Source organism: Chrysochloris asiatica, unplaced genomic scaffold (assembly GCF_000296735.1).
Source record: "Chrysochloris asiatica unplaced genomic scaffold, ChrAsi1.0 scaffold00118, whole genome shotgun sequence".
Classification (NCBI taxonomy): Eukaryota; Metazoa; Chordata; class Mammalia; order Afrosoricida; family Chrysochloridae; genus Chrysochloris; species Chrysochloris asiatica.
In genome coordinates this window covers 9,084,478-9,092,549 of record NW_006408636.1, presented here as the reverse complement: position 1 = coordinate 9,092,549, position 8,072 = coordinate 9,084,478, and the positions used below count along the sequence as shown (strand labels likewise).

At 38.5% G+C, this 8,072-nt stretch overlaps 1 pseudogene; it reads right to left on the bottom strand.

Moving 5' to 3' along the window:
* Positions 1 to 7,831: 7,831 nt before the first annotated feature.
* LOC102823485 overlaps positions 7,832 to 8,072 on the bottom strand; it is a 23,597-nt pseudogene continuing 23,356 nt past the window's right edge.

The window sequence follows — 8,072 nt, the reverse complement described above, 5'->3', positions numbered from 1 at the left end:
GAAGATGAGCCCCTTAGGTTGGAAGGCACTCAAAACGCAACTAGGGAAGAGCTGCCTCCTCAAAGTAGTGTTGACTATGATGACACGAATGGGACCTTCATTTGCTGATAGCACACAACTCACAATGAATACACATAGTTGTAAACATCCATCAATAATTGGGACATGGAATGTACTAAGTATGAATCTCAGAAATTTGGAAATTGTAAAAAATGAAATGGAAAACACAAACTCCGATATTTTAGGAATTAGTGAACTGAAATGGACTGGTATTGACCATTTTGAATCTGAAATTCACATGGTTTACTATGCTGGGAATGACAAACTGAAGAGGAATGGTGTCACATTCATCATCAAAAAGATCCGTCCTGAAGTAGAATGCTGTCTGTGATAGAACAATATCCATATACATACAAGGAAGATCAGTTAATACTAGTTAATACCACTATTATTCAAATTTATGCACCAACCACTAAAGCTAGTAATGATGAAATTGAATAATTCTACCAACTAATTTAGTCTGAAATTGATCAAACATGTAATCAAGATGTAATGATAATCACTGGTAATTGGAATGCAAAGGTTGGAAACAAAGAGGAAGGATCAATATTTGGAAAATATGGCCTTGGTGATACAAATGATGCTTGAGATATCAAGATAGAATTTTGCAAGACTAATGACTTATTCATTGAATATATCTTTTTTAAACAAAATAAAAGGCAACTATACACATGGACCTCAGCATATGGAATACACAGAAATTAAATAGACTACATCTGTGAAAAGAGACGGTGGGAAAACTCCATATCATCAGTCAAAATAAGGCCAGGGACAGACTTCAGAATGACCATCAATTGCTCATATGCAAGTTCAGGCTGAAGCTGAAGAAAATTAAAACAGGGAGCCAAATTATGACCCTGAACATATCCTTACATGAATTCAGAGATCATCTGAAACAGAGATTTGATGCATTAGACACTAAAGACCGAAGACCAGAACAGTTGTGGGATAACATCATACAGGAAGAAATTAAAGGTCATTAAGAAGATAAGAAAAAAGTAAAAGACAAAATGGATGTCAGAAGAAACTCTAAAACTTGCTTTCCAGCACAGAGATGCTAAAGCAAATGGAAGAAATGAGGAGGTACAAGAAGGAATAGAAAATTTTGAAGGTCAGCTGGAGAAGACAAAATTAACAAGACCTGGAATTAGAAAACCAAAAGGGAAGGGCATGCTCAGCATTACTCAAAGCTGAGGGAACTGAAGAAAAAATTCAAGCCTCGACTTTCATTATTGAAAGATTCTCTGGGCAAATTTTTGAATGATGCAGAAAGCATCAAAAGAAGATGGAAAGAATACACAGAGTCACTGTACCAAAAAGAAATGGTTGATGTTCAACCATTTTAAGATGTAGCATATGATCAAGAGCCAATGATACTGAATGAAGAAGTCCAAAGTATACTGAAGGCATTGGCAAGGCACTGAAAATTGATGGAATGCAATTTGAAATCTTTCAAAAAAAAGTGATGCCGCACTGGAAGTACTCACTTACCTATTCCAAGAAATTTGGAAGACAAAACTACTTGGCCAACTGATTGGAAGAGATCCATATTTGTGCCCATTCCAAAAAGAGGTGACCCAATGGAATACTGAAATCATTAATATAACATGTAAATAAAATTTTGCTAAGGATAAAACAAAAATGCCTGCAACCATAAATTGACAGAGAATTTCCAGAGATTCAAGCAAGGTTCAGAAGAGGACATGGAATGAGGGATATAATTGCTGATGTCAGATGGATCTTGGCTGAATGCACAGAATACCAAAAAGATGTTTACCTGTGCTTTATTGACTATGCCAAGGCTTTTGAGTGTGTGAATCATGACAAGATATGAACAACATTTCAGAGAATGAGTATTCCAGACCACTTAATTGTGCTCATGAGGAACCTCTACATAGAGCAAAAGTCAGTTGTTCGAACAGAACAAGGGAACACTGAATGGTTTAAAATTAGGAAAGGTATGCGCCAGGGTTATATTCTTTCACAATATTTATTCAATCTGTATGTTGAGCACATAATTCAAGAAGCTGTATTATATGAAGAAAAACATGGTATCAGGGCTGAAGGAAGATTCATTATCAACCTGTAACATGCATATGATACAACCTTGCTTTCTGAAAGGGAAGAGGACTTGAAATACTTATTGATGAAGATCAAAGACCATAGCCTTTGGTATGGATTGCCTCTCAATGTAAAGAAAACAAACAGGCTTACCACTGGACCAATAACATCCATATAAATAGAGAAGAGATTGAAGTTACTAAAGACTTCAGTTTGCTTGGATCAACACTCACTGAAACAGCAATCAAGAAATCAAAGGACATATTGCATTAGGCAAATTTGCTGCATAAGGCCTCATTAAAGTGTTCAAGAGCCAAGATATCAGTTTGAGGAGTAAGGTGAGTCTTAACCAAGCCATGGTATTTTCAACAGCCTCATATGCATATGAAAATTGGACAATGAATAAGGAAGACCATAGAAGAATTGATGCATTTGAGCTATTGTGTCAGAGGAGAATATTAAAAGTACCATGGAATGTCAAAAGAGCAAACCAATGTGTGTTTGAAGAAGTATAGCAAGTATGGTCCAACTTCATCTCTCATACTTTGGACATATTATCAGGATGGACCAGTCCCTGGAGAAGAATATCATGTTTGGTTAAGTAGAGAGTTGGAGAAAAAGAGGTAGGCCTCCAACAAGATGGATTGACACAAATGGCAGCAGCAATGGGATCAAATGTAGCAATGAATGTGAGGTTGGCACAGGACCAGGCAGTGTTTTCTTCTGTTGTGAATAGAGTAGCTATGAATTGGTACTGACTTGATGTCACCGAACAACAAGTATCCATAAACAAAAGTCCAGTCCAACAAGTTGTAGTAATTTACACTCGTCATAGTGTGAGAAACATTGTCCATACCGACAAATGCTCAAGTAATCCAATTGGCACTCATTTTAGCAAGATTGAGTTTTTCTTTATTCGATTTTGCAAAACTGGGTGCTCAACCCAGTAGACACGGGCAGACACACTGCATGGCCGTCCTGCAAACAATTTTATTCCCCTGTCCCTAAAAAGCCCCTTCTCCAGTTCTCTTTCCACTGGGTATTACAAGGTCACATTCTTCTTCCAAAGTCCACTATTAGTCCTTACTGGGAGCATTCTCATTTAAAGTTAGTTTCCCCCTTTCCCCATGAACTTCCCTTATTTCCTTGATGTCTCATTTTAAAGTTCCTAGTCTTCACCTCCTTTTGTTATTGTAGCCTGCTACCCCCAAGACTTCCCATATTCCTTCACTGAAGATGGACCATGCCCACAAGAATTATTTCTCACAATAGCATCAAACATCTTTATTATCATCTGTTCATGTTCTGGTCACAACTTAGCGCTAGCCATCCAAACTAGGTTAAATGGTTACCAGCTACAAGTTTGGGAGTTCACACACACCTCACTGCACTTAAAACTAGCTGGCCCCTTCACTCTCAGTCATTGTCCCTAGGGGCTAGGTCAGTGCCCATGGGTTTAGGAGTTCACACAACTCTAAACTTCCCTCTCTTCTCTCTCATCTCATGTTCAACAGGTGTCAACAGAATATGTCCAAACTCATTCTGTGTTTTCATTGCTGCATTTCCCTCAGTTTCACTCACACATAGACCCAGCTGGTCACCAGTGAGTCTATGGCTCACTGGTTTCCTTTAACTTTCAGTTTTACAATGGAGTTTTCTGTGATGGGCCAACCTTGATGCCTCTGAAACTCAAAACACCAAACTGCTTTTTTTCTCTGCTTTCTTTCAATCATGAATCATTTGTCCTCCTAGCAGTTCTGGGTTGGTCTGTGTGTCTTTTCAAATGCAAATGTACCGACTCTGAAGGCTCTGGGTGGGGCTCAGGATTCCATCTAAGGCCCCATACTCTACAATGGCTTAAAACAAGAAGCCTCTTTTTCCCAGGCAAATTCTAACTCCCATTTTAGCAAATCCAATCAAATATAGGCTGAAGACAGGCTTACAAGCTCTATGTAATCTTAATTTCCAATATTCATTTCTATCACATATGTATGTCTGTTTTATAATAACAGGTAAGAGAAACCAATATCCAAAAGGCAAACATAACCTTTTTAAAAATCACTCAAGTTCAATCTTTTCTGCTCCTTTGAACTAACCCCATTCATATGCATATGACCTTTGGCTTCTGTCAGGGTGGATTCCTGTAGGCCCTGTATACGTATCACTCATCTAGTTTGACCAGCATGCCATGGGATCCAGGCAACTACAGAAGCTTCAGATCTCCCTTCTGTTTAAGTATTTTATTCCATACCCCTTCATTCTTTCCCTTACAAAACCTTAAACGTTCATGACTTTAGAGCCATTGCAATGAATCTAGCTACTGACAACAGTTGCTTAAACCAAGTGGGGACCCTGTCTGACTTCCTTTGACTCCCCAAGGGGAAAAGAGAACCAAACTCCAAAAAAGCACAAGGCCGATTCTTAAGAAGTGGAGGTCAGAAAAGCCTCCACTCTATATCAGGACCTTTAAAATTAGTCAGACTTGAGTACCAATTTATAAAACTCATCTTTGTGATTTTGTTTCTCTAGAACCCCATTCTCTCGGTACCACATGTCTTAGGCCAGCTTTTCTGGAGAAGCAAATTAGTGAAATATATATATATGTTTATTATCAAGGAAATTAATTGCATTTTTGGAGTCCAAAGTCCCCAAAGGAAGAGAGAGAGACAGTGTCCCTTCCACAGGACCATTATATTGGGATCAGGTCACACCCTCAAGGAAGCATCCCTTTAATTGATTAGCTGCATGTAGCCACTAATCACAGAGCTAACTCTGCCTATATTAGGTTTCATCACCATGGGAATAAGCACATCTCAACTGCTAAACCTCTGGAAATCCTGGCCTAGTCAAATGGACACAGAGCCTTAACCATTACAGCAGCATTAATTGCAAAGTTCAAAGAAACAGAAAACAACAAATGTTGGTGAGGGTTTGGAGAGACTAGCACCCTTCTACATTGTTGTTGGGACTGTAAAACGGTGCAACCACTATTGCAATCTGTATCACACTTCCTCAAAAAGTTAGATATAGTAATAACGTATGACCCAGTAATCCCTCTACTTGGTATCCCCAATAATTTAGAGCCATGAAACAAATAGATACATGCACACCCATATTCATTGCAGCACTATTCACAATAGCAAAAATATGGAGACAGCCAAAATGTCCATCAATGGAAAAACAGATAAACACATTTTGGTACATACACAAAATGGAAAACTACTTACTCAACTGAAGAATAATGATGAATCTGTGTAACACTTTATAACATGGAGGAACCTGGAGGACATTATGTTAAGTTAAATTAGTCAATCACAAAAGGACAAATGTTTTATGGGACCACTATTGTAAAAACTCTAGAAAAGGTTTTCATGTTAAAAAAAATATTCTTTGATGGTTATCAGGGATGAGAAGGAAGGGAGAGTTAGATAATAGACACATGTTAACTTGGGTAATGGTGAAGGCAATTATAAAAATAGTACTAACACATGCTCAGTTGGAGACCCACTAGAACACTCAAACTTGCAGATAGTGCCCATTTGACCTAGCTTCGATGGCTAGATGATCAGAACTCGACTAGAGGAAGATAAAAAAAATTTTGATAAAGGTAACAAGTGTAAATTGCTATAATTTGATGAACTTGACCTATACTTATGGATGTAGTATCTCAAAATACCAACTGAGAGGAAAGGAGTCTTCACATCAAGGATCAATCCTATCTCCTCTGTACACAGGATTGATAGGGATGAACAACTTAGACATTGGCTACCTAAAATTGGGTGGGGGGTAGGGCTTAAGGCACAAGGTGACTGACTTACAAGTCTTCAAGTGGGAGTTTAGTTTCAGAGTGTGCGGGGGAAGGTAGAATCCACACTGAATAGTTTTCATCTTGTCTAAGTGGGTCTGGGGAAAGGATATGGGAAGAAGATTCTTTTTTTTAAAAACGTTTTTATTGTGAATTATGTGATAGTTTACATGGGAGAACATTAGCTTTACATTCATCCTATTATATTTCATTTCATTGCAATGATTAGAATCTCCTCCATGCATCATCAAACAACCAGAGGGTACACCCTGCAAGCCTACATCTCAGCCTCCAGCACACAGCCCCTCTCCCTCCCTGAATCCAGAGACCCAGCCACTCCATCTTTCCATGTCATCATCTCGGCCTCCATCTCTGATGTCACTGCTTCTCTGGGTAGGGTCCCACACTCCACTCCTCTCCCTTGATGGTCCCAGGGACCTCCTCTTCTGAATTTCAAAGTCAGCCACTCCCCTCCTTTTGTTACAAAATGTCTACCTTTACATTTTCAACCCTCACAGTCAGTCCTGATAGCAATTATTCACTATTAAACCACAAGAGTCTTATCCCCATCACCTTTCATCAGCCCTGTCCAGGCAGATTGGAAACAACTCAGTAGAGATTCTACCTTTCCCTGTACCCTCTGGAACTAGGTTCCCTATTGAAAGCTTGTAAGCCAGTCACTTCTTGCCCTTGTAACCCCCCTCCCCCATTTTGGGTAGCCAATGTCAAGGTTCCCCATCCCTGTCAACCCTGTGCACCAAGGGGGTAGGAATGATCCTCACTGTAAAGATTTGTTCATTACTTTGTCATACTGCATCCACAAGCATAGGTCAAGGTCATTCAAATGTAGTGGGTTACTCTTTTTTTCCTCTTCTATCTTCTGGGGAGAAGATTCTTATGATTCAATAATGAGTAACTGTTATTATTACTAATAGCAATTGTCACACTATAAAGGTAGAAGTTGGTTTTTTTTCAAGTATCACAATGTTTATTGATAGATACAAGTATATAAAATCAGGGCATTAACATAACTTGATAAATTAAGTAGACTTAATTTCAATACTATAATAAGAAGGACCAATTAAAATTCTCACCATTTGTTTCACACCCATAAAAACCACTTCAAGGGCATTAACGGTCTCTCAGAATTGATCAGTTTTGTGCAAGTAAACCATGTTCCTTTTAAAAAGACTTGTACACTTGCCCAGACTCCAGGATATTAAAATCTAGCACATAAATCCCATTACTAGAGGTAGAAATACAGGCAATATACTATTACGGCAACAACCATCAATTACAGTTAAGAACTTTTCTGTAACAACCAAATGGATAATCAAATATTGCAACAACACAAGTATTACTGAGCAAAGTGCGTTTCTACAGTATTCAGTGTTGCTATTCAGTTTTCTAACTTAAAACAGCCTATGATAACTGGCAGCAAAGAAGATCCTTGCAATAGACTGCCTCTGCTTGAGAATTTATGATGTAATTATTGCATGCTGCTGTATAGCGTAGTGGTTATGAATCGGACTGCGAGCCACAAGGTCAGCAGTTCGAAACTACCAGCTGTTCCACCGGAGAAAGATGAGGCTTTCTGCTCCTGTAAAGATTTACAGCCTTGGAAACCCTGTACAAGGTCGCTATGAGTCGGAATCAACTCCACGGCACATAACAACAATATACTATCTAAACATTAAAGATACTCCTAACATATTTGATGGTAGACTATGATTAAGACATTACACTACAAAAAAACCTTACACAGAAGGAAATCCTACAGAAGTGCTTCTGCTTTAAATATTGTGAAAACATTATAGCGGAATGAATTTTTGCAGTGGTTAGGTCAAATGCAGTTACATCATAGCAACAGTATGTTTTGCACAATTTAAGGCTTTGGCTGGTTCTTCAGTCAGCTTCTTCCTCCGATTCTTCTTCAGTAGTTTCTAGACAGGTTAGCCACTGATTCACCTGGAACAAAGCTTTGCCTTTCCCTGGAAACTCTTTTTGTTGATGTTGTTTGTTTGTTTGTTTCATGTTTTATTGTGAATTATATGATATTTTACATGAGAGAACTTTAGTTTTACATTCATTCCACCGTATATCGCTTCATTGCCATGGTTCCAATCCCCTCCATGCATCATCAACC